Source organism: Scophthalmus maximus, chromosome 18 (assembly GCF_022379125.1).
Source record: "Scophthalmus maximus strain ysfricsl-2021 chromosome 18, ASM2237912v1, whole genome shotgun sequence".
Classification (NCBI taxonomy): Eukaryota; Metazoa; Chordata; class Actinopteri; order Pleuronectiformes; family Scophthalmidae; genus Scophthalmus; species Scophthalmus maximus.
Window position 1 is genome coordinate 5,436,326 of NC_061532.1, and position 27,061 is coordinate 5,463,386.

Below are 27,061 nucleotides of genomic sequence, written 5' to 3' on the forward strand. Positions count from 1 at the left end.
GTTGAGCAGCCCAACAAAAGCTGTTTATTGTTAATATTTAAGGAGAAGAAGGCCAAAGGCTCTGATCATTGGAGAGCGGGACAGAGTAGAGGACTGGGTCAGACAGGAGGACGAACGCAGAGAAGCCTGGGTAGTGAATCTCAGGCTGGGGTTCGTTGAAAGATGAGGAGCTGGGCCAGGCAGGTGCAGGTGAACCTGCAGCACAGACAGTAGTTAGGCTGGTGTCCAAAAAGAAATGATACACGGGGAAACATTAGTCAAAAACATTGAGCTTGGCTGTAGCACGGTGCCACGCGAGAGAACTGACAATGTGGCGGCGAGTGGAGTGAGGAGGCGGGTTTAAACACTGCAGGAGCCTGTCGGGGTGATGAGCTGATCTGAAGTAGGTGTGGAGTTGATGTTTGACGGGAGCACAGAGCTGCTGGAAGGCTGCACTTAACACACACACATACACACACACTATAACAAAAACAAGGAAAAACCAGGGACAAACACGAAACACGAGAAAAAGCAGGATCACAAAGGATTGAGGAGTGAATAACAAAATAAGCAACAATCAAAGGAAAAAACATCCTTGGGTCATATTTTGTAAGAGTCTACAGTCATGCATGTGTGTTTTTAGATTTTTTTTCTTCTCTCAGTCAAGGTTACAGACAACAACACCTTCTCCAAGCAGTACTGTGCAAGTACTTTTCCCTCAGTTTTAGGAATACCTATCACCCATGAACACCTCACTGTCAATGAACGGACATTACTGCAGAGATGTAAAGACATAAATCATCTAAGCTGTGAGACAACATCAGTTAAACTTAAGTAGTCTGTAACCTTAGTGACAGCGGTCCAAATTTCACACACTTGGACATGGGCCCTCTAGATGACATAGGAAACCAGAAGACTAACCTTTAGGTGGCAACCTGCCGTGACGTCACCCATTGGTTTGTGAGCTGCTGTAGCATTCTGGCCAGCGCCATCTTGGGCGCTTTTGAAACCAGATGTAACCATATTTGGAGGAGCGGGGGTTAGGCCTGACTGAGAGCTCGTCCACTGCACGTCCACCTACACCTGCAACCATGCACTAATCCGACAGTACAAGCTGTCACGCTGTATCCACGCCCCCAATGCATACTGTGCTTCATCATCTATTTTCCTCTAAATGGGACCATAATTTACTAATCGGACATCATGTTCTATTGAACACGACGTGAAACTAGAAATAGAAACCATATACTCCTCAGGAAAATGTTTACTGACGTGATAAATCAAGTGAGAAGTAGTAATTTTCTCACAGACTTCTATAGAAACGGACTTCTTTTTTACAGCCAGTGAGTCGCCCTCTGCTGGTCCTTCAAGAGAATACAGGTTTCAGGCACCCAAATCAATTTCTATTCACAGTGTATGGTCCTTCGACCATGCAAAAGAAATTTCGCAGGTTGTGTTGACATGCGTTACTGTTACGAGATAATACACACATGATCATTCAACCCGCGCGAGGAACGCGAGTATTTCGCTGCGCGTTTTCGTTTGGACCATCTCCTTCCGGGATGCTCTCTTCCGGCTGTGTGCCTGTCAGGTCACGGCGAGGGCGAAGGAAACCCACGCGCCGCGGGGTCGGGCGGTCACGTGTCGTCGCCGACAGGTAGACGCAGGATGTCGCGCGCGAGAAATGGTCAAACTTCTATTAACTAGTTGAAGTAAGACGAAACATGGCAGCGTGCCTAGTCTGTGTGGACGCTCTGACGCGGTGTGTGTGTGTGTGTCTCTAACCAGCAGCTTTCGCGGGGCACACTGTGACAGAGACTGTGAAGGACGACGAGCCGAACCAAGTCAAATTGCGCCAAAGGCACGTTGTGCGTCTCACCCGGCAACGACAGTTAGAGCCCGCCGCCATGACACCTGCGTATGCCGGTGAGCTCGCGAAACTCCCTCGGGAGGTTGGTGACGAGTTTCAGGACACGGGAGCAAACAAAGTGAACAGAACCCGAATTTGTTAAACCATTAAATGTGAAAGCAGCTGACAACAACACAACACACACACACACACACAAAAAACAACAAGCGACTCCAAACAAAGCACAACAACCCTGCTCTGCTGGAGTGCTATAACCTTTTAGTATGTCCTTTCCCGTTCTGAGGAGTCATGAAGTTTGCAACTCTGTTTTAGGGGACGACCTACCGCTGAGAGCACTTCTTTTCAAAAAACGGAATATGACAAAGACTGAAACCTGGAAAAGCAGCTGTGAGAAGCATCAGCATCAGCGTCACCACTACCATGTGACATCAGACGCCCGCGCCAAAGAGAGGCCCCCATCCAGCCATCCCATCAGAGAGGTTAGTGTGATGTATGTGTTTACTAATTTAGTGGGCCCAAGAAATTGAAATGGCCTCGATAGGAAGAAAGCTTCCCCACCCCTGCTGTTAAAAAAAAAATCATTGATTCATCATGCAGTTATGATACTGGAGGACACACACAATGCAGTCTCGTGGTGTCGATGTTGTGTGTGTGGGGGGGTCCTGCTGAAGCTCTCTCAACCCTCTCACTGGTCATGCATTATACAGCAAGTTCCGGTGGAAAAAGCTGCTTGAACGATAAAAATGTAAATAAGTTATATTGATGGCAACCCAATAAACCAAGGTCATCAGGGGGATGTTATCGATTGGAGAGGGAGTGTTTGTGTGTGTGTGTGTGTGTGTGTGTGTGTGTGTGTGTGTGTGTGTGAGTGTGTGTGTGTTTGCACAGTAGTTTTTCTGAGAGAGAAAACTACTCACGGTAGTTTTCTCTCACAGTGCCTAATTGAAATCATGCAAACTTTAACAAAAGTAATTTTTGTATACAGATTAGGACAAATCCACATCTTTACTCCAAGTCTGTGTGGTGCTGTCATCCGCCTCTGCGGATGAACATGACCTTGTTAATTCCCTGACGATATCATCTTTGAGCATAATGAACTATAATGTGTCAAGCGGACGTCTCCCACTATCTGCCAATCTCCCTTCGTCAAGCGAGGGGTTGGGTAGGTGGGCATGTTGGTAATCTTTATAGCAATTTTAATAGCTCCCATTATTCCCCGGTTTTCACTGCTTTTCACAGCGATTGGAAAACCTGCTGACAGCAGCAGCAGCAGCAGGCGGCTGCCAGGCGGCAACTGGCGTTTTCATTATTTCACAATCAGTCTTTTATTTATTTACCTCCGTCGCCACACACGTCTGATGGAGAGGTTTTTCTTACTAAAATGGGACGAGGGTATAGTTTGAGCTTCCCGGAAATGAAGTACCTGAGCTCCACTCAGTTTTTGGCCCATTGGCAAATGGTTACATCGGTGACATGGTGGATAATAGCAGCCATGTTCCACCATGGTGGGAATTCATTTCAGTTTCAATTTATGTACAAAAAAACCTATTCATTTTCATATTTAACTATTTGAAAAGTTGGATGGAAGTGAGAGAATAAACGTTTCGTAAGCTTGGTCTCTGCCTTCACAGTGACAACAGTAATTGTAATTGGAGTTATTGCCACGGACCTTCACAAAAACACAGGCACACACACACACACGCGTGCACACACACACACACACACACACACACACACACTCACACTCACACTCACTCACACCTCAAATGGATATTGCTTTTTGCTTAGTTACTCTTTTAAAGTAAACATTTCTAGTTCAGTAAAATTCAATACTTTCCCATGATATTTCCGTAACTCCTATGAGCCTGTTGAAGGGACTGGAGAGTTTGTCAGTGTTAAGGTACGATTGTGTGAAATTGTGGCAGCTGCTGGCTGCTCTGTTGTATCTGTTGCCATAGTTGTGGTTATCGCTTCATACAAAATTCACTATAAGATTAATGAGATAATCCTGGTTGATGCTTGTGCGTCCGGGTCTATTTTTTGCTTTATTCTCAAGGTTTTTATTTTGGAAAACGGTCATCAGCGCGCAGAAATAACTGTGTCCTATATGCTTGCATTTTATCTGTAACTGTGACAATTGAAGTTTCCACGATGCCACAACTGCACTGTTCTTGTGATATACATACTTCCTAGTGTGTTATGTTGGTTTGCTTGAGAGAAAATCAATGACCCTGAGAGGAAAAAAAGAAAAAAGCATCTTATACTATGGTGCATGCTAAAGCCACCAGAAATAAATGATGTATGTACACATATATTTGGCATTTCTCCCCTTTTTTTAGATAGTGTAGGAGCGAGGGACGCACAGTAAATGGTCTGGAGTTGGGAGTCGACCTAGGGACCTGTTGCTCACCCATGTGATATGCGCCCAAACCATAACCATACCCATTATTTTCTGCTGTTTGAAAACATTTTATCGACATTCAGTCCTGCAATAGACCCGGGTAATAATCGGCTTCACCTCCGATCGGCATTGATGTGAACGTCACACCCGGGTGAACGTGCTAATTTGCCGGATGACGGAGGCAGTGATGGCTCGTCTCCTCCATTGGTAACTGGGATGAGTTTGCATACTTTGAAAGAGTGACAAAAGTACAAGATAATAGGTAACGTTGACCACCATCCCACTGGGTTCCATGCTGGATGCTTTCTGTTGTTTACTACACAGCTCTTCATGTTTAATGGCATGCACCGCTCTTTACCGTCACCTATGGCTACACACTACACTACACCTGCTAGCGATCACCAGACCCTGGTCTGTTTGCAGTGTGAAAGTGGCCAATTTGCAGATTTTTAGCGGTTTAAAAAACCCGGGTCTACCGATAATTTTGGTCTGAAAGGTACTAGTTTCAAAAAACCAAGATGGCGCTGGTCAAAAGGCTTCAAATGTTCACAAACCAATGGGTGACGTCACGGTGGGTGCCACTTGGCTCTAACCCAACCATTCAGCTATCAGGTCACTCCCTGGAGTGACATAGTAAACATTAAATAAAAAATGGAAACAAGTGCAAATGGAAATATGGATGTTGAAGTTTTTAATCTATTTCCTCAAAACTTGAGATAGATGATTTCAACACTTGGAAAGTAAAATCTGAATAGAACACGTTGCATACACTGAACGTTAACCTCCTTATATATTAAAATGTGTTTAGAAGTCAAACGCTCTCTATAAGTTCAGAACAGCGGCGTTAGTCTACACGTGTGTCACACCTTGTGTCTATTACGTGGATACTTTGCGGCCCTCTTTCCTCAAACCAGCCCCAGAGGAATTAAAGAGGTCTTCGTTGCTGAATTGCGCACGGTCCAAAATAAATCCATATATGATCCTGGCAAGAAAAACGGGCCCTGCTAACATTAAATTATTAGAAATTGCTGAGTAGAAAAGTTTTGTAATAATATCCCTTCAGAGAAATACATAAGCATTTATCCTGTAAGGGAGAGGGGGGCCTGCGGTTGTTTGCTTTGTAATTAAGGACGCGACGCAGCTCTTTCCTCCTCCTCCTCTCTTCCTCTCCTCTTGTCGGCAGCAGTGCTCAGTGTAATCTCTGGCCCTAATAAACACATGCTCACATGCAGATGCATGCGTCCACACAGACACACTCTGACACACACACAAACACACACACACACACACACACACACGCACACGCACACGCACACACACACGCACACACGCGCATATTCTCTCTGTGAAATCCCTTTAGCTGGAAGAGCATGCCGTCTTAGCGGAGCAGGCCTTCAACGTGCGCCGCAGCGGCTATATATAGAAGTCATCATAGTCGGCTTTCAGGCCCCCTCATCTATTTTCCCCTCTCTTCTTCTTTTCTGTATTAACCGCACCACTGGTTTTCTTTTCCTAAAGTGCTTTTTCCGGCCGGACTGCCCGTCCTCGCCGCTGTCCTTGAAAAGGTTACGCACATGTTTCATTCTTCTCCATTTTTGCCCCGTCTCCCGCAGAGAGAGAGGAAAGGAGGGGGGGGCGGGAGACGGGGAGAGAGAGAGAGAAAGAGAGATGGAGAGACAGTCCCCTCCTGATTGAGAATGATTAAAAACAGCGGGGTTGTCACACCCTGCCGGCTCCGATGACGCGACAAAATTACATCGTGTTAAAGACGGTGAGAGGAAAGGAGCAAACAAAATTGCTATCTGAGACCTATTTTGACAAATTGATGTTGAGTACAGCCTGAAATTCCCCCCCCGCCACCACCATAAGTTGCCTCATTATACACTGAATGATCTCATTATTTCACAGAGGAACAGGCGTTTCCCTGTGCGACCCCCAGCCTTGATATGTTGTGCCCCTAGGATCCCATTAAAACAACGCCCTGCTTGAAGACCACTCAGAGACCCGACACCGCTCCACTTGATTCACTGTCGTTAATGCACCAACTGGTGTTGCGCAATAGCTCTTAGCCGCTCGCGGTGCCGTTGTTAAAGTTGATGCTTTATTACAGGGTCTCTGATTGGCCATCTGGACGGCACGGCAGCGCAGAAATCAGTATGGGTACACAAGCCACTGCCACTTTCCGTGTCTGTCAACTGCGTGCGTTTTTTTTCTTTTTCTTATCAGGTGAGAAGTGAATTATCACACTAACGCAGATGTGCAGACCTGAGACGTTTTAAATCACATTGCAGTTTCGAATGGAAAAGGCAGGAACATTTTCCATCACAGAGGTTTTACAGACGAAAGCTCAAGCACATGGACGCAAATTAGAAGTTACAGACGATGCTGAAGGTGCACACGGGAAGTTGAAATAGCTGCTCCAAATGTGCTTTGTGCCTCGCAAAGATTAGGAAATCTTATACAATATTAAAGATGTTAAATGTTTGGGCAAATGTTGGCATTTAGTTTGACTCTTTCAAATTTAACCACAAAGTACAGTACGTTGATTATAACAGCCTGTGGCACCAACTGAACAATGGTCTGATGTAAAGTCAACTCAAATTGCTGTGTTGCTCACTTAACACACCACTTTATTCGGTTCCTCTGCTTATGCCATCACATGGGGTTGCTTCATTTGTTCAGAAAGAAAAGCAGTTACTAAGAAATGACAGATATTAAGAGAAGTATAATCATTTTAAAAATGTTTTATTTAACAGTTTGGCGTTTCTTTGTTCATTGGAGCAGCTGATCCAGTGTGTGTTGGTGTTCAATGAGTGCCGAGGTACAGTAGTTAGCCTCCACCCAAACAGGAGAAATGTCCTTCTGCCTTCTGTGAACTCGAAAGTTGTCTTATTTACGTGATGTTTGTTCTTGGCTAATGCGCTAAGTAATGCTACATTCAAGAATCAGGATTTGTTGAGAGTCGGAGAGTGTGTGAGGACTGTGTATTACCATGTGAAGCCGCTGTGGGAGAAAATGGTGTGTTTTAAGGCAAGAGGAAGAAAGTGAACCTGCGCTTATTTCAGGGAAATCAGTTGCCTATAAATACTATTAAACACATTATTTTCGAATTTGATTAACTGATATTGAATAGGTTACAGCATTATCTTAATTAGTTCATTTATCTTAAAGATACAGTGTGTAACATTTAGAAGAACGTATTCATAAAAATTTAATATATTGTCCATAACTATGTGTTCATATATGATTAATTTCCTGCAACAAAGAACTGATGTTTTTCAGTCAACTTTGAATGAGTTAAATATAGTTGCATGAGGTGGACCCGACCTCCGTGTGAGTCCCCATGTTTGCTATGTCGTGTTGAATACAGTTGCAGAAAACGGTCCAGAATACGTCGCATTCAGCGCTGCAGGACACCTGACATGGAATTAATGGTGTCCCCTGTCGGGTGCTCAGTTGTTTGCGCTTTGCAACTTTACCACCAGATGGCGCCAGAAAAGTACAAAAATTACACACTGGGGCTTTAACGTTCTTTCTTTACATGTTGCTAACAACTCTGCTGATTGATCAAATGAAGTGACGACATGTCATGCAGCTGCAGGTTTTTGTGTTCTCTCTCCGTTTGGGTCTGTCCAAACCTGGGGGTGGCTCTAATCATCCTGTCCAACGTTCTGGTCTCATGGAGACATTTGGCGTGCACCTCGGCACCGTCACGAGTGTGAAGGTTACTGCCGTTGTGCTATGACATCAGTTGCAAAGTATAACTTACACGTAAATTAAAATAAATTTGTTTTCAGTTACTCCTCCTCAACCTTCAAACCAATGCTCCGTTTGAAACTGTGACACATTTGACCACATGGTTAAACAATGCAGATGCTAAATGCTTGAGGAAAATCCATGCATGTACCTTGGTACAATGGTTGGTTACATCAAACAGAATTATTCTCCCTCATGATTTCCCTGATACTATTTTCATTAATTCTAACTGTCTTTGAAGCACATTAGAGGTGAGTCCATGTAACGAGAGTGGTGAGAAGAAAAGGAAGATCAGGGAGGAAAGATCCTGGAAGTTGTCGGGTGCAGTTTATATTCTTGTCGTAGTTTAGTCAGCACGTGCGGCACCAGTTGTATCGAGCATTATTGGAAAGAGGAAGTGCACATAATAATGAGAGATGATGGAATTCTGTTGTCAGCCTCAGACAGTGTTGAGGGTGAGATATGAATGTGTATTTTTTAATGTGCAGGTGAAAAAGCCTTCTGAGGAAATCCATTCAGCAGTGAGATCTTTGTCTTTTTCAGCTCCATCAGTACTATTCTACTTTGATGTCCCGATTGAAATTACATTTTGAGAGAATTCAACATTTTCAAGTGAATATTTTCTCAAATAAAAAAAAAATCTTACAACTTACCGAAATTCTGCTCATATTTCTTTTAACAAAAAATTATTTTTCCCCCCATCATGAACATGTACTCATTTGCAAACTCATCAGCCCAAAATTGAGCGTTTATCCGTGAGCTGTGAGTCATGATTTATCGGTATGAGCAGAAGTTCAACCTTTCCATGAGCACAACCGGACAATGAGGTGCAGGAATTAGAAAGGAAAAAATGGATGCAGTGGAGGCATTTTCTAAACTACACTAAAAAATAGTTGCAGTATCATGCTCCTTTCCCATTTCTCGTCAGCTGTATGAGAGTGCGTGTCTCTCTCTCTCAATATATATCGAGACACACTCACTCTCCACTGTAATTCAAAAATCCTTTCCATAATTGATGCAGTGCACTGCGATTCAAAGACTCTGTGATATGATTCGATTTATCTTTTTACTACATTAGATTTTTTTGAATTTTTAGATAATAAAAGTAAGCTAAGAGTAAACAGTTTGTTTCCTCAACTTTTATTTCTGATGTCGGTGCAATCCTTCTGAATTTTTTATTTTTTTATAACATTTCTCTTAATAAAGTAGCACATTGCTTCCACCAGGGAAGAGCAAGAGATACTATATGCCACTTATTAAGTTTTCCTCTTGCATCAATTTAATAGAGTCAAACGATTTCCACAGGTTTTTTACGAACCATAGGCTCACCTGTCATATTAGTTATCAACAGAAGCACGAGCCGTTTCTTCCCTTTTTTAAATTAATCCTGTGATTGTTATTATGATATCTCAAACAATTTTCCTAGTTGGAAAAATCCTCTAAATCCATATCTCTATGAGTGAATGCGAGCAATAACTCCTGCCTGTTAGACAGTAGTAGTCGAATAAATAAAAGCCCCATGGGGAGGAATGGTTCTTTCTGTCGCAGAGACGCTGTTTTGTATCCTGTGCATGTTACCCGTTCCATGTTAACATTTAAATTGCTACCGAGCTGCAGGCCCGGAGATGAGCAGAAATGTCACCCTGTGATGACAAACAAACAATGCCTCCACCCTATCTTGATCCCCCTTCTCTTTATTGGACAAAAAAAAGAAAACCCGACAGCCCATTTGCATTTTCGAGAAAAGTGCGCGAGAAAACCTCGGGGGAACCACAAAGAACTGCCGGTGCGACTCTGGAAAAAGTGACATTGTGCCACAAATAAAAGTCAATCCCTCAAAGGCTACACGCTTTCGCTCTCTGTGAACGGTCCCTTGCTCGCAAGCACACACACACACACACACACTTGCCCGGCAGCCATTCATTGCTTGAGCAGCATGTACCCATCAATTCCTACCACCCCATCGTATCCCCACGTCCTCCGTCTCTGAGCGTACATCACAGGGATGACAGACAGTGCCGGGGCCAAATGGATCCCTCAGCCGTGGAGGTCTGCGCCAGTGAGTAATACTGATCTGTGTGCCATCAGCCGTCGTTGACTTCGCTTACATGCACACACACACACACAGCCAAACAGAAAACCAGTTATTTTACTTTGAAGGTCGAGAAACATCGAAATTTGCACCGTTCGTCACACCAAAGGCAGCACGTCATTGAGCCGGCGGACCCCAGTGTTTTTCTTGGTTTAGATCTTAAAACCAGACAGAAGACATTGAAGCTGCTTTGGGTGAACGGCTCCTCAAAGCCTCTCGGCTATATCTATAGACAAATCAAACAGACCCACAATTACAGTAAGGTAATGTAAACAACGTCTCGTACAACTTCATTTGAGGTAACTGCTATTTTAGGGCTGTAACACCTGCAGGCCTCTCAGGCTATGATTCCATTTTGTTTCACGGAGCAATAGTGAAGTGTAACTGCGAGGCATTTGGAGGAGAGCTAATCCAGGGACGTGCATTAGCTCGGCAAATTCTGCCTTCATGATCTTCCAGCAGGACACATAACCAGACTCCCGCGGCCGCTCCCCTTCGCCCCGGGACTCATCCCAAATGAACGGCGTCTGATATTGCAGCGATTTTGTTTGGTGTGCAGGGCAAGATAATGTTTAATCTGTGAAAGAAAAGATGTTAATCTGTTATTTATGTTGATGACCGGCAGCCGCAGCCGGATCTGCTTTGCTATTCATAGAGTTGAGACTGAGTCCCCGCGCCTCGGCCTGTTCCACGGGCAGTTAGGGGCGTGATTTACATGCGCAAACCGTTGCTGTTCTCAGATGCTGTGTGTGTGTGTGTGTGTGTGTGTGTGTGTGTGTGTGTGTGTGTGTGTGTGTGTGTGTGTGTGTGTGTGTGTGTGTGTGTGTGTGTGTGTGTGTGTGTGTGTGTGTGTGTGTGTGTGTGTGTGTGTGTGTGTGTGTGTGTGTGTGTGTGTGTGTGTGTGTGTGTGTGTGAGAGAGAGAGGGGGAGAAGGTCATATATGGTATGTAAGTATGATGCAATCTATTTTGTGCTTTACCTGGAAATGTTCCACCCACCGGGCCACATGATGGAAGATTTCCAGGCGTTTCACCAGGTCCTGAACCACAATGTTTCCACAGTGTCTTACATGGAAATTTCATTTAAATAAAAAATAGCCCTCACACTACACCACGCACTGAATTAAATTGCAAGAAAGGAGCATATGGTTCCCTGCTGAGATGCTAACTGGGTATATGAATCCCCAACCTGATTCTAGCTGATCTTTCAACTTGACACTAAAAAGCAGTGAGTGTAGAGGAAAAACAGAATTATTTATTATTTACCCCTGCATGCGTGCACAGGAACACAAAAATCAATACGCACATATCATGCATTCACTTTTATTAGGACTCAAAAGTCTGTCGGATTTGCTCATGTTTTTAGAAACTACGATCTCTGACTTGTTAGTGTACTAGAAAAAAAGGTTTATGTATGGAGCCCTGTAAGGGACAAAATATAGTGGATTGTTGGACTTTAACATGTAAATAACTTGAGTTGCATTCAAGCCCTTGCTAAAAGAGTTCACACAATGATTAAGTCTGTCAGCCTCAAGTCAATCTTTATATATTTGCAGAATACTATTACGTCAACCAGTAGGTTGGCCAGAGACCGAGTTGCTACAGCAACTATGGACTATGACAGAAAACAGAGGAAGTAATTGAGAAATGTTTCTGATGTTCCAGGTAGAAAAAAAAAAGTAACTGCGTTCATAGGAAAGAAAGCCATTGATTTTTGAGCGTGGGTTGATGCTGGTGTGGCGGCACCTCGCTTGGAGAGCGTTGAAAGAAGAGAAGTCCTGAGAGCCGAAGAAGATTTCACCTTACTTCTGTCGGACGCGTTTGCATTCGTAAAACATTGGGAGCAGGCTAGGTTGTCAATCATCCGGAGCTGAGCGTGGATTCTTGTCCACTAAGTAACCTTTAAAACCATATGTCTCAATAGAGTGATTTGAAGGATTTGGAAAAGGAAGTAATTCAAATAACCTGCATGTGAATATCCCATATTCACAAATGTCTCACACCAAGAACCTTTATTACATGATGGAAAAAACCCCATTGATTTAAGAATTGACTTGTTGGCCAATAGGACAAGATTATTTCAACATATTGTTCTCTTTCCTCTCTGATTGGTCAAGAAAATTACAACGCTGGAGTTTTCTCCTTCTGACGCTCAGTTACCCATAGTGACAAAACGCTGAAAGAGAGTAATTACTCTCATTTCCAGAGGGAGGAGACAAAACTTAAAGAAAACAGAATGAGGCAATAATATATATATTTTTAACCTTTTCCCTTTTATAATTATTGGAGGACATTGGAGGTTATAAGAAAGGTAATAAGCTTAATTAGAATTATTATTTTGAATATTTATAAATAATATGTATTCAATTTTTTTTCTGACTTGTCCAATCTAATATTGCACTACATTTTTCAGTTCTGGGGAAATGAAGCGAAAGTAAACAGTATTTGACTCGGTACAGCTATCTTTGTAATTAAAAGTTGTTTTGAGAGCTGCACTGATGAAATACTCTCACTGTTTGTGATGACTAGTAACCATGAGCTGTGTTGTCATGTTCTCATTACCTTTTCACATTTGTGAGAACACTCATCTGAGTGCAGAAAAACTCCACTGCTCTTGTTGAGTTCAGTAAACCCACTGTATGTTGATTAATTACTTTAAATTACAAAGATACAACTGCATACTGCACCACACGCGAGCGCGCACACACGCACGTCCATTAAGCGGTGTGTCGGATATCCAACCGTGAAATCAACCGCTGAATATGGAGTGCTTCCGTTCGGGGAAGGAGAGCTCCATTGATCGCTGTCTTCTGACATACATGAGAGTATTAATGCCATTACCCACAAGGACTAGTGTTCGACGCGCAGGCGGAGGGAGGAATCGTGCACCGTGGAGGTAGACGGGTTCAAATCCCTCCTATACTTTGTTTCCCTCCGTCGGAGAGCGTTCATTTCTCTCGTGTCAAAGTTCTAGTGACAAGGGGAGATGTAAATATGTTGTTTCTCTGTACACAATAAATCACAGTATCTCACAAATCTTCCCAGTCCTCCATGTCACCTACACCACTATGGGCCCAAATTTGGGTCAATAGGATTTTGAGTTTTTTTTAGATTTTATGTAAAAACAAAAAAACCCCCTCAAAATTATCATGCAAATGTATTTACAGGTTTACAAAAGTTGATTTAAAATTACAAACCTTTGAATTATTTTCACACATCACTTTATAATCTCCAAATCTCACTGACCCTAATTTGAGCCGATGAACCACCTCCCCCATACCGCCCATCTTTCTTGTGCCTTTTTTAGTGCTTCTCTCTCCTTCTGCTGAAGCACAAGGCCAGGAAACATGAACTGAATGAACCAAGTTAATAATAAAGAGCAGTATGATAATAGCCATGCTACACTCTGACCCCCCATACGCTTCAAATTCAGTGCAATGATGGGATTGAATTTTCTCTGAGCCCGGCCGCTGGAAACGAGCAAATACCCACGGCCATTAGCGCAGCCTGATCCAGTGGAGACCCACGAGAGAAAAAAAAAAACCTATTTGATTTAAAAGTAATAGCTTTCAAGGAACTGTAGCATCAAATCATTATGCTACGAGATCAAAATACTTTATCCACGAGACACCAGATGTACAAGCTGCGGAATTCTGGAAAAAAAGAAAGAAGGTGAATCCAAATCTATATTTAACGCAATTTAAGGCAATGTGGCCTTCGCCTCCTATAAACGGAATTTATTTTCGCGGCGTCAGAAAAAAAAAAATTGACTTACTAAATATTGTGCCCACAAGCAAAAGATGTGACTCTGTCCCCAGTGGAACATTGGCTTATGAAGTGCTCCTCCATAAAGTGGCTGCCATTCTCTCAGGCCTGCAGGCAAAAACTGTGGAGGTAGTTTGATCTGCTCAGACGTGTGAGACAGTAAAACTAAATGAACTCTCAAATGAAGCTAATATGAAGTCATGAACGACTTACATAGTCTGTTTTGGTCATACTGTAGGTTTGCTGGTTTCTTTGTTTCTTTGTTTCCTTGTGTTCTTTTCTTTTTTTACATGTCAGCCTTAGATTAGATAATGACAATTTTTTTCCTCCTGAAGTCTCACCAGTCTTCAACTACCCACGCAACACGTGTTGTATGAAAGAGTCCGTAAAGCGACGGACACGACTCCCCGCTTGAGAGTTGTCAAACTCTTGATTCATCCACGGTCGGCGTGCTATTCCGCGACAATAGACAACTCCCAGGCATCCGCCGAGTCAAAAGCAGAGTCGTGTTTTTCTTCCCATGGAGTCGGTGCGAGATAGCTGCCTCTCTCCGTCTGCCCGCCCGTGTGAACGCACATCAAAGCCTCCTGTCAAAAACTTCTGATGGAGTTGGAGCAGTGACATATTTCAGAGCTATAATCAGTCACAATATGACAGAGAAATTACCACCTTCCCTCAAGAGCAACCAGTCAGTTCCAGTGCCAATCAGCTCATCTGACGCGCGCACACACACAAATAATCGTGTCAGAAATAATAAAAAAATTAAAACCAAACTGTAACGCTCTAGTTTTTTGGTATGTTTTGGAGCTGTGAGGAAAGTTGAAGCTGAAACTTGTGATTCCCAAAAACAATCCATATAGGCTCACCGGCGACATTATTAACTCCTCCAATTTACATCTTTGTGTTTTGTGGAATTACCTTGAACGCACGGGAATGATTGCAGCCACTACTTTAACAGTTCAACTTGCTGCAGCAGCAGCAGCTCCGAGTGTTAAATGGCCGCGTTCCGGCCTGATGGTCTAAACAAGCCCTGCCCGCGGTGGTGAGTCTCCACTTGAGCAGAGAGATAAGAGGGCTTCCTGCCGCTCTTCCTAAGCTTGCGGCGCGCAGCGGGGGGTGGGAGAGTTTGTGGCGGGGGGGGTTCTGTCGCTTCCTCTGTAACCTGACCAAAGCAAGGAGAGGGGATGGAGGGGGCGAGGAGAGTGGCTCTGAAGCGAACGTGCCACGCCGGCAGGCTCCTGGGACGACCCTGTAAACACTACTCAGTCACATCTCTGATTACAGAGAGAGAGCGGAGGGAGGGAGGGAGGGACGGAAACAAGGGAAGGGGGAGGTTGTGACAACAAGGAGGAAGGAGAGAGGAAAACAGAGAGAGAGGGAGAGAGAGCGAGATGCTAAGTGGTAGGAATACGATCTTGAGACGGCCGTTGAAAGAGCAGCGAGGGGAGGAAGAAACTGATAAAAAAAAGAAAACAAACAGCGTGAGAGAGTGGAAAAAAAAATCAAAAACCTTGTTAAGTCCTATTTTTATTTAGCCCAAACTATTTTCTTTCCCACAGGTTGAGGCTCTTACCTTTTATAGGAAATTGAGCAGTCAGCAAGCCATGATGCGGCTGCAGTGTTTAACACAATAACAAAGTTAAGACATGGATTTGCCTCGGAGAGTCAATACTGCACTTGCACTGATTTCAATTCCATTTGCACTGCGCCAGACTCGGTGCTCCCCTCTGTGCTACTGATCCACAGTGTATGGCCTTCGCAAACACAAGGATTTTTCAATTGCAGAGGGAAAAAAGCGTTTGATACCATTTTCCTTTAAGCAGTAAATTAGTCCTGCCTCTTCACCGGCATTATTCAGTGTTCTTTGATGAAAAGCTATGAAATTTGGAAATACTCATTATTTCATTATATTCTTTAAGCACAAATAATTTGGCACAGGGAATGAGAAGCAACCAGTAAAAATGAGGAGGGAGAAAATGGTCGGAAGGCCATTGACACATCCTACACGTCAGAGTCAAGCCGAGGAGGCTCAAAACGAGAGATTGAGATTAACGAACAAGAGTCAGTCTGTCTTTGGGCTCAAGGTTGTTTCTGGTGCTGATATCCATCTGCATTCAGGGACATGGGCCAGATGGATTAGTTTAATATTGAATTAGTTTGCAACGTCTCGTGTCATTCATGCGGAGCGGCCCTCCCCCTCCTCCTGCCGCGGCCTCTTCCAGGCAAAAGATCTGAAGGACGGGAGGGAAGCAGAGTGAGACTGTGTCCTCTTCTTTTCTTAAAACTGTGATAAAACTGGGTTTTGGAAGTCGACTGCTGCCGATGCTGAAAAGAAATCCTTTTATCACGACGGGGTGAAATTAACTCGCACTCTCACTAGACTCCAACTCCAACAAGAGTCGCTGATAGGAGGTTGACATGGCAGCCCAGGCCTGAGTGAAAACTTCCAAAAAAAAAGAGGCCTTGGAGAATCTTATTAGGAAAATTTGCTTAAAAACAACATTTCCACTTTTGAAAAATATTGGTAGTTGTTATTAGATCTGTATGAATCCAGAGATATTTCTCATTTTGTCTCATTTTTGCACACATAATTATGCGTGTACATTAAATACATTTAAATTACAATAGGACATCATATATCATAAGCACAGAAATAAAAAATAAAAATGTAGATATATACATTTTTAATATTGACTGCTCTGGGATTCCATACAAACTTTTATTTACGCATGTAATAAGTGACTGGTTGTTTTCAGTCCGTGCGTATTGATTATTTAATTGACTCTAATGACATTCACGCCTTGCCGTTATGTTTTTCGTGTTCAAAATCTCATTCCTCTGGAGCGCCCGTTAAATTGAATTTGGAAAAAGAAAGGGCGAGAGAGCGTCGCCAGAATCTTCAATCGACTGTCTCTCGTCAGAAGCGACCGGGGATGCCACGCGTCCGTCAAACCAAAGAACGAGAAGAAGAACTAAAATAGAGCATGTCAAAATACGACTGAGGATTGATAGTCAGATAGTTTGTGGGCATCAACTCTCCACAACACCCCAACAACACTCTCCAAAGTTTAATTTCTAACTTTATTTATGTGCATAGCATTGAGTAGGAGCAGCGTTGTCAAGGAAACTGTCAGCATCAATACACATTTTTAAAAAAAGGCACAACGGAAGACCTTGTCAAAGCAGAGCCTTTTTAAAACTCATAATAGATGCATGGAAGCAAAAAGCAATCGAACACTAGACACTTCAATCATAGCTATTCTCCGTTTCCCCGTCTATATCCTCACTACGGTGAGAGCATTAACCGAGCTGTGCTGGATATTAAGTTTCTAGTATTGTTGCAAACATTTTTCCCGTTTGAGAAAAAGCAGCGGCATCGTGGCCCAAATAAGTCAGCCAGCGAAAAAAAAAAAAAGGCTCGGAACAGATGACAGATGTTTGAGGAAAAGTCTGAGAAATTAATTTAATCAAAAGGTAGACTCTCTCCCTCTCTCTCCGTCTCTCTCCATCTGGAGGCTCTCCCAGTCATACAGTCATCACGCTCCAACCTGAACCACATACACAAAAACACACGCACCTTTTCAATTTCCCTTCATTCCCCCTGTCCCGAGCTGACTCCCCAGACTGACAGTGTGGATGATTTCTCCTGTCAGGCTGCCTTAAGTGGGCACTGTCACACCATAGCTGCCTCCCTCTCTCTCTCTCTCCCCTCCCTCTGTCGGATCCTGCCCTCTCCTTCTCTATGGGCTGCGCTCTCTGAACAAACTTTCTCCTCCTCCTCTTTTACAACTTCATCCATCCATCCCGCAGACTCATTTGGTCTCTAATCACTGCCTAACTTTTTACTTATTTTTTAATTTTTTTATTTACCCTCCAATACAAATCTCCCTCTTTCTATGTGGGCAGGGATGATTGAGATGGGAGTCTTAATAATGGGCTTTCAGGGGACGCTCCAGCTCCGGCGGACGATGCGCAGGGGTAGCTGTTGAGCATGTGCAGAGTTTTATGCTGAGTCAGCAGTGGCCCTCGTGTCAGTGTTCTGCAGGGGTGTAATGATTCTGAAAGCTGAAGCTGAAACCGTGACACCAATGTCTACAATCTTGTCTCACATGTTGCATCTCGTGTCGAAGGAGGAACAATGGAACCACGATTCACTACTTTACTGAGAGTTGCAGTTAAAGGTGAAGTTCTGATGGAAAGGTGTCTCTTCAAGTGCGAAAGCTAAAATGTGTTATGAGCAGAAAAAAAAATACTTTCAGCTATTTTGTAATTGACTTCATATTGATTGAATTCAAGACTGTCATTTTGGAGCCATTATCTAGTTGCCTAGTACAGCCAATGTATCAGAAGGTACTTAACCGTTGGATTATTCCAACACTCAACAACAGTTGTTGCTGTCCCCACTGGTATTTATTCATTTATTTATTAGGATCCCCATTGGCTGAGCCCTAATACACAGCTAGTCTTCCATCTACCTCACAAACATACATTAAACATGGAACAAATTTGAAAACCGCACAAGAGGATGCACCAAAAAAACCCCAACAAATTAATTATGCGTTTTTTCTTTGTGACCAGGCAGAACAAAACCCTAAACGCAGAAAAGTTTGCTTCATAGAACTAGTTTTTGGCCAAGGTAAAACCAGCTGACCAACGTCTCACATGCACATAACAAAAGAAATGTCATATTTTAGTTAAAAGAATTCTGGCCTATTGTTCCATAAGACAGTTGGCATGAATAACAAAAAAGACTTGACTTGATTTTATCATTCACTGTTAGCCAAGATCGCCACTCATGAATCTCACATATGGCATGTTGCTAGTATATATGGGTATTTTCAGTATTGACTTATGAAGGGGGAAGCTATTACAAATGAACCCTCCCATGACAATCTATTTTGCAACTGCAAAATGCAAATGCACATCTAAAACAAAAAGTGGAGTATATGAAATCAAACCTTAATGCTGTTGTCCTGGCCTGTGACACTAACTTCTTCAGACACATCATACCTTTTGTCATATGCTCTCTGTTCCTGTATTCACACCGTAAGGGTGAACCATTTGAAGTGATCACTTCCATCACAGAGTGGTTCATTGTGTTGGGCAGATAGATACTGATGCATATTCTATTTGTGGTGCGACACATTCAACTTATTATCCTTCTGGCTGATTTAGCGACACCTGGCGCTGGAAATGAATGCTAAGAAGAAGAATTGTAGGCGCCTGATTTCTGTTTGTAAAAATTAGAATCTGACACAAATGTTTTTCCTATTCAAAATGCCTGCAAATTATGTGCAACGTGCCCATGCGCCGGCTTTGTGCGTGTGCATGCCATTTGGATCAAGTGCGGTAATGGCAGACTATAAACGGTGTAGAGAGGAAACTAATGAGAGTTAATACATTTAATGGCTGTAGCAGAATAAATGCCAGCCATAAAATACATTCCAGTTTATTTATTTTTGTTTCACCACAAAGCGTCTCATTGAGATTAAAAACTCAGTTGGCTGATGAAAGGCTTGAGGATTATAAACTTCAACCAGAATCTATCACAGGCAACTATATCACTTCCTTCGGTGGCTTCAACGTGAGCATGTAAGACGGACAATATTGTGCGATGGAGAAATGAAAAGGGGAGAGAAAAGAGAGAGGAGGAGTACAGATGACAGAGGATCGGACAAATTGGTTTGCAGCGGCGGAGATGCCTGTAATCATAATGGGGAAGACAGACGCTGCAGATAGATGTGTGTGTGTGTGGGGGGGGGGAGACCACAGCGGAGGCACTAACCGGATTCTGATCCCTTACTGGAAATGTTTGTGAGCGTTTGTGGCTACCCCATCCAGAAATGGCAGTGTTCTTTTTTCATTTCTTTTTTTATAATCTCAAAAGTTATTTCATTTTGTCTCGTGTCAAGAAGAATTTTTCACTTATCTTATGGCAGATTGAAACCCCTAAACTAATTTTTATATACTGCCGTGGTTACAGATGGTTCAGTACAACATGTGGCCTTAACATCTGCTTTCAGTTCACCCGTGAGGAGGACAGAGAAGAGACTCCAACGGCGATTCATCCTTATCACAGCCGCTTTTGTCAATTTGTCATATTATCGATTGGACAGGGAAGCCGAGGCTCCGCGGCGTCCGAGCAGAGGTGACAAGAGGAACAGAGGTGGTACCTCTGGAGTCTGAATGCCACACTTGATAACTCGGGACTGCACTGTTGTGTGCGTGCGTGCATGCGTGTGTGTGAGCACTTTGACTGTAGGAGGAGAGATGGATGAGGCACGGCAGAAACAATATACCCTCTGACCCAGACACTAATGGATCAGCCCCAACCTTCAGCCACTCGGGGCACAATCACACATTAATGCATGAACATACACACACAGAGAGAGACACAATTATCAATACAGCATCAAAAGGATGAATGCTCTTCTAATTTGGTTTACAAGTTTATTTGCGATGTGCGTGCGAGGCTGACAGATCATTTCAAGTAAGCACTGCTAAATTTAAAGAAGTTGTCATGTTGTTTTTTCTCTCTTTTGCACTTTGTACACTAAACCCATTTTTCAGAACCATTGTTTTTTTTTCTTTCCATTTCACAGCACCTATGAAACATATGCTTTGCTGTTCACCTTTGGGTCGTTGGCACTCACAGCACGACCGGGTTCGCCGTTATAAAATATTTAAAGTGGGAGTGTTCGCTCCGTTTGATAGACCGGCTCCTGCTAATGGCACCAGTGTGTTTGTGTGTTGACCACGAGACGACGCACTTAATGGCTTCAACTTCTCAACGGCAGCAGCTCGGCGAGGGTGTCTGACCCCCTGAACTCTCTCGGCCGGCTCTTGCTGCGTTGGCTGTCTCTGCTCCTCACCTCCTCCGGTCTTCCTGATCATGTCTGTTTTGAGATTAGTGCGGTGCCACGTTCAAAATGTGCCAGTCAGTGGTGGCCGATTGTTTGACCTGCATTGGTCAAGTGTGTCAGCATAGAAAATTACGAGCTGCTTTCAGACATGCACTGAAGTCTGGACATTTTCCTGGACTTTTCCGGAGGGGCTGTTGCTCCAGAACTCTTCCTGCCAGCCCCCCTAGTAAAATTTCCAGAAAATGTCTGAGTAAGCCCATGCATGTGAGAATACAGCGCAGGAAATCTCATCTAGTGAGTGAGCATGTTGATGACTGTAAACAAAAATACTGCTTTTTTCGCAGCGGAATTATCATCATGTCCTGCCTCACGCTGCTCCACACAGATGCCACAGAATGTTCCCGAAATGTTCTTGCAGTCGTGAACGCGCGGGACTCAGACAATCTCCTGCTCCGTTCTTCGTATGTGGACTGCAAACTCCCAAAAATGTCCGCACCCAATCTTTCTCACCTTTTCTCATCGGGTCCATGTATGAATGTGTGTGCACACTTTATCAGCCAAGCTCTTGAGGTTCATAGTCTGTGACATCAGATTTGTAATCTATCTAAATGACATGGCTTATGACTGAAAAGCAAATGGTGTCGTGCCTTTACAAGTTTTTTCAACCTTTTCTTGTTCATGTCAAGTAACTTCTAAAAAGAGCAACATACATTCATTCATCCTAAAACTTTACAGTCGAATCAGCGCTTTCTTGGGTCCTCAGTGATACAAAGAAAATGTTTGGGTCATTATGAAATTGTGAAGGGCCACAGTCAAGGTAATTAATGGGAAACACGGCTGTGTTTACAGTTTGTGCTGCTGCTCCCAAGTAGCCAGATAAATCAATTATTGCTGCTCCAAGCACATTTGTTAGTCCATTTTGTTAGTTATTTCCCCCTTGACTTAATTAGCTCCCTCACCTTGTTTCACTCGTAGCCTTATTTTAACTAATAGGTATCCCCAGTAAACCAAGAGGGCGGTTGTGAATGCAGCACAGGTGGTGAAACGTTTTGTACCATACAGAGGTCACGCTCTTGCTTCAGGGTTTTACTGTAATGTACTAGTTCCTTGTTAAAAAGCCAAGTTTCTGTAGTTTAAAAACATCCTGCAGGCATATATTATTTCATATAATGGTCACCAGCTATGTTTTCATCAACCTATTTTTAATGCACATTTTTAATATCGCATTAGAAAAATATATAAATATATAAACATCATGAAGAACACATACCAGGGTATGCAATGCCAAGTGCTCCACCAGGGATCTGCACATGGAAAGATCGAAGTGCTCACTGGTGTGAGACAGGGCTGCCTTCTCTCTCCGTTCCTCTTCCTCCTATGTATCGACTGGATCACGAAACAAACAATCAGCAATAATAAGAATGGCAACCAGTGGAGTCTGACAGAACACCTACACAATCTTGACTTCGCAGATGACATTGCACTGCTCTCACATACACACCAACAGATGCAGGACAAGACAACACGGCTGGAAACAACTGCAGCTGAGCTTGGACTCAAAGTAAATGGGCCAAAAACCAAAACCACGCGGATTAACAACAAAAGCATGAATTCAATAACACTCGAGGGCCACGCTCTTGAAGAGGTCAACAAATTGACCTACCTGGGAAGTGTAATAGCTGTGAACGGAGGGTCAGAGGAAGACGTAAAGGCAAGAACTGGTAAAGCTAGAGCATCATTCAACATCCTAACCAAGATCTGGAAAACAAAAAACATCTCTCTCAAAACCAAGCTCAAAATCTACAGCTCCAACGTCAAATCCGTACTCCTGTACGGATCTGAAACATGGAAGAACACCACTACCATCATAAGCAAACTTCAGACATTCACAAACCACTGCCTGAGAAGCATCCTGGGGATCTTCTGGCCAAACACAATCAACAACATCACCCTGTGGGAACGCACCAACCAGGAACCAATAGAAATACAGATTAAAAGGAGAAAGTGGATCTGGATAGGTCACGCACTGAGAAGAAACAACACAGCAATTACCAAACAGGCACTGACATGGAACCCACAGGGCAAACGGGGGAGAGGTCGTCCCAAGAAACACCTGGAGAAGAAGCACAGAGCAAGAGTTCAAGAAGGAAGGGCTGACGTGGCAACAGCTGGAGAAGATGGCCCAAGACAGGCGAGGATGAAAGCGATTCATCAATGGCCTATGTTCCGAAAGGAATACAAAGGCCTAACTACTAACTAACTATTAGAAAAAGTTGGTGGAAACTGCAGAATCTGAAAAAATCTTTCTCTACATGCCAGATGGAAACATAGTCTCTTATAGACTTGTATATCTCAGTGGACGGTTTCCATTAGGCTCAGGTGGTCCTGTGCACAGGTACCCCAAATTGGTAAGAATGTCACTATGTTTGGCACTCCATAACATTTTTTAAAACCTTAACAGTCATAACTTTGTAATTCTCACATTTAATGTCTCCTTCCCTTCCATCCCTTTTGCCCATACATCCATATCTTTTTTTTCTGTGCCCTCTATTCTCTTTACAGACTCCATCCTATTCACTCAATGTCCCACTCCATTTGTGTCAGTCGCTCTCACATGTCGCCACCTGGGAAAAGGCTTGAAAGATTTATTATGAATCCAATCTCAAACATGCACCGGGGCATGGAAGTCTTCTAAAAATTCAAATTATTGTTTCAATAATAATGTCAACCGTGGTATGTATTGTCTGGGGTAGAGTAAGTGAGGAACCTGTGTTAGCATGGACACATTTATCATGTACACACACACACACACACACACACACACACACACACACACACACACACACACACACACACACACACACTCTCTACGACATTATGAGTTGTTGCGGCAAATGTAACGTTAGCTCTTTCACAAGATCTTGCACCTGTTACAATTTCGGGGGGGGGGGGGGGGGGGAGCTCTGAGACGCCGTCCGGAGGGATGTTTTGTCAAACCGCACGGAATAGCTAGCAGATATACGGGCCCGCTCATGCTCAACAAGGGACAGACAAGAGGGACAATCCAGCGTTGACATTTAGCTGAAGAGCACTGTCCTTTAACGAAAGTCAATTTAGCAGGAACACAAAAAGGTCAGTGTGTTTAGACGGGGCCTCATGATGAGCTATAAACTGCGGCACGTTGGTGACACTGAAAACACCCAGATGCACAACACTTTCTCTCTTTCTCTCTCTCTCTCTCTCTCTCTCTCTCTCGCTCACTCACTCACTCACTCACTCACTCACACACTCACACACACACACACACACACCCCTACCTGTAAACAGCAGCGCAAATAGTCATCTTTGTTGTCATGATGAAAGGTACGAATATGTTTTAACCATACAGGCATATCTTTGAACACGTAGTGAATGCTACACACGAGCATTTTTTTTCATGGATATTTCATAACCTTTTATACTTTATTCTTTTGCAATAACTTTCATTTTGGAAACTTTTGAATGCACAAATCATTTTACACAACAGATCACTTCCCTTTCTTTGCCTCCTTTGTTATACTTTCTTTTCAGTCCCTCTGACATGTGCTCAGGCAAAATATCCCGCTGCAAAAAAGACATTTAGGAGCAGGCTAAAAAATTGTTTCCACTTTGGCATTCTTTAGCAGGGATGCCTTAAAATTGTCATGTCCTATCTCATTGCGGCCCGTGACATCTGGTGCATGATGGATCACTAGCTCGCTCCGGGGGCCCCTGTCATGGATCACTATCTCGCAGGGTGCCAAAAAAGTCAAGCATTGTAGTCCACAGCGTTGCCTTCGTTTTTGTTTGGAGTCAATGCAGTGAAAAGAAAACCCTTGGTCCTTCTTCCACCGGTTTTCTACCTGAGGAGGGACAGGTGGCGGTTAAACCACCGTGAACCGGGACAAAAGTCTTCAAAGATAATCTGATTTGTACACAACTTTTCACCTCAGAAATGCTGATATGGGGACGTTAGTGTTTGGCGAGACAGGAGTGTTGAAGACGGCCCAGCTGTGTGTGTCGTACCACACTGAGGAGCTGTGTATCATTTCATCTTTCGCTCTCTCATGCTGTCTTCAGACGGTGTGTGTTATGTCCTGCTCTTTTACAAAGGCTGTAAACACGGTTAACAGTACATAAAACAACATCAACTAGATACATTGAACATTGTTTTTTACCCGTACGATGTTGAGAGAAACGTGGTATTTTCATTAACCAATTAAAATTTTTATTTTGCTTTGAACTAATAGAAATGATCTAGTGTCTTCAGATAGCTACTAGTTTTAACAATTACCATACCACTGAATAAAAAATGTATCACAGTGAAAAAATACTTGCGACGGACCCATTCAACGGACAGGCTCATATAAAAACCATATTGAAAAAATATTTAAAAAAACAAAAAAAATCAATTCACATGTTCAAACACAGAGAAACGTTATCGCACGATGAAATGGGTTTTTCGTCCCGCTGAGAGGGACATCAAAAATTCATGACGGGAGAACGAGATGTATAAGAAGAAGAAATTATTCGAGTCCCTCGAGGGTCACGCGAGAAATGTGTGTGTAGCATAACAGCGGATAACTCAGGCCTCCAGTTCAAGTAAACAATCCCTGTACTCTGAAGGCAGCTTTTCACATTTACCTCTGCAGACCTGGATACCCCTTTTTCCATTGGCATACATCATCACTGTCACATGCATTTACTGTGCACGGGTTTCACTTCTGTTGTCCCGATCCGTCTCCTCTGTGGATCTCAACATTTTTGACTTGCGCTGTGAAACGTCAAGCTAATTTTCTGGTCGCGTTCCTCACGCGAGCTTGGCCGGAGGATCATTCAAGGGTGTATTTGTTAGAATGACTCGAATAAGCAGTAACACAATGTGAAAATTCGCTAAACAAAACCCACAAATATTCGCCCACACACACACACACACACACTAACACTAACACTAACTGGGGCTAAAGGTAGTATCTAACTTCCTTGCTCACTATCTGCCAAGCCCTCTCCTTCTTTGCCAGGTCACGATACAAATAGCAACATCTCACATACGTTGGCAATAGTTCCATCCTCCATTTATGATTCATGGTCAGGCCGTCAGTGACGTAGGGGGGATCTCACCGCGCCATGCAAAGATTTGATGCGAATGAAGCATTTTTTGCTTCTTCCCTTTATCCGTGTCTCGCAACTAGCGCCATTGCATCGCCTGGAATTTTGCGTGACTCGCATCTTTGCACTGACTTGAACTCACCACTAGTCTTCCTCTTTCCTCTATCATCCAACTCTCATGCCGCCTCCCTCCCTCACCTCCCACCAACCTCTCTCCTGTCCTTCTCTTCATTTTTCCTCCCCTGCCGTTCTTGCCGCTGATGAGAATGCATTATTTCTCTGAGCATTTACACCCGGGATGCCGCTGCCTGACTGGCTTTTGGCAGACGTTGATAAGAGATGACGCAGTTGCCAAGCCATACAAATTATTTCAGGAATAAAGAGATCAATAGCATCTTTTAGCAAATCCTCCCCCTTCCCAGACCACCGTTCATCCCGAGTTTATTTCACACTGGGTAAAAGTTGAAGGAAACAAAGGAAAATCTGACAGAGGCAGGCTTTCTAACTGTGTTGTGCACCAGAGGTCAGTCAATAAGGGGAACAAAAAAGTCATCTCCTCTGTTTGCTGAGGTTGTTATTTTCAGGAACAAACCTACAAGTCATGTTTGCATGTGACATGTGTGCAGAGTGACTGAACACAATACGTCCTCCACCTCACTTTCTAACTTTCAGCCTTTCGTATTATTAAAGGAACTTTTTGAAAGGCGATTCACTTTCTTTTACAGAGGAAGAGGATTATCTCATGTGAGTTAAGCACAGAGCTGGAGCCGGGGAGTTGTTAGCCTCGCTCAGTATGAAGAAACAGGAGATAACTGCTAGACTGGGTCTAGAGATGCCTGCAAATACCTCTCAAGGTCACTGACTTATCAATTTAACCCTTTGTGTTTGTTTAAATCATACACACCAAATAAGGGTTCTAGGGACAGTTATGTGGTTCATCCTTTTCGTGACAAGCAACAGTCGAGTGAAGCTGTTTTCAGACATGAACTCTTGAAACTTTCTGGAAAATTGGGTGCAGATACTTAATGAAGTTTGCCGCTCACCTTTGAAAAACGCAGCAGGAGATTGTTCGAGTCAGACACGTTCACACACCAGCAGGAACATTTCCCTTACATAACATTCTACCAGAAGGCTGGCAAGAAATGTTGTGGAAAACGTCCAACCAACAATTGCAGACACTTTCGTTTTCACATGCAGCCCCTCCCGAAA

General features: G+C 43.4%; 1 protein-coding gene and 1 long non-coding RNA gene across 3 annotated transcripts in view; one reads left to right on the forward strand and one right to left on the reverse strand.

Annotated features, from left to right (window-relative positions):
* Positions 1-9: 9 nt before the first annotated feature.
* LOC118290298 lies at positions 10-961 on the reverse strand. Of its 2 annotated transcripts, none has more exons than XR_004786386.2 (3): positions 901-961; positions 308-459; positions 10-195 (listed from the first exon to the last, which is right to left on the reverse strand). It is a non-coding gene; the product is annotated as an uncharacterized LOC118290298 (long non-coding RNA). The 2 variants fall into 2 exon arrangements; XR_004786387.2 differs by having other exon boundaries at positions 308-434; positions 901-955.
* LOC118290297 (neurexin-3b) overlaps positions 950-27,061 on the forward strand; it is a 345,685-nt gene continuing 319,573 nt past the window's right edge. Inside the window, exons 1-3 of the mRNA XM_047328638.1 lie at positions 950-1,666; positions 1,771-1,905; positions 2,162-2,328. The gene's annotated coding sequence lies outside the window, so the exon portion shown is untranslated. The remainder of the gene's footprint in view (positions 1,667-1,770; positions 1,906-2,161; positions 2,329-27,061) is intronic.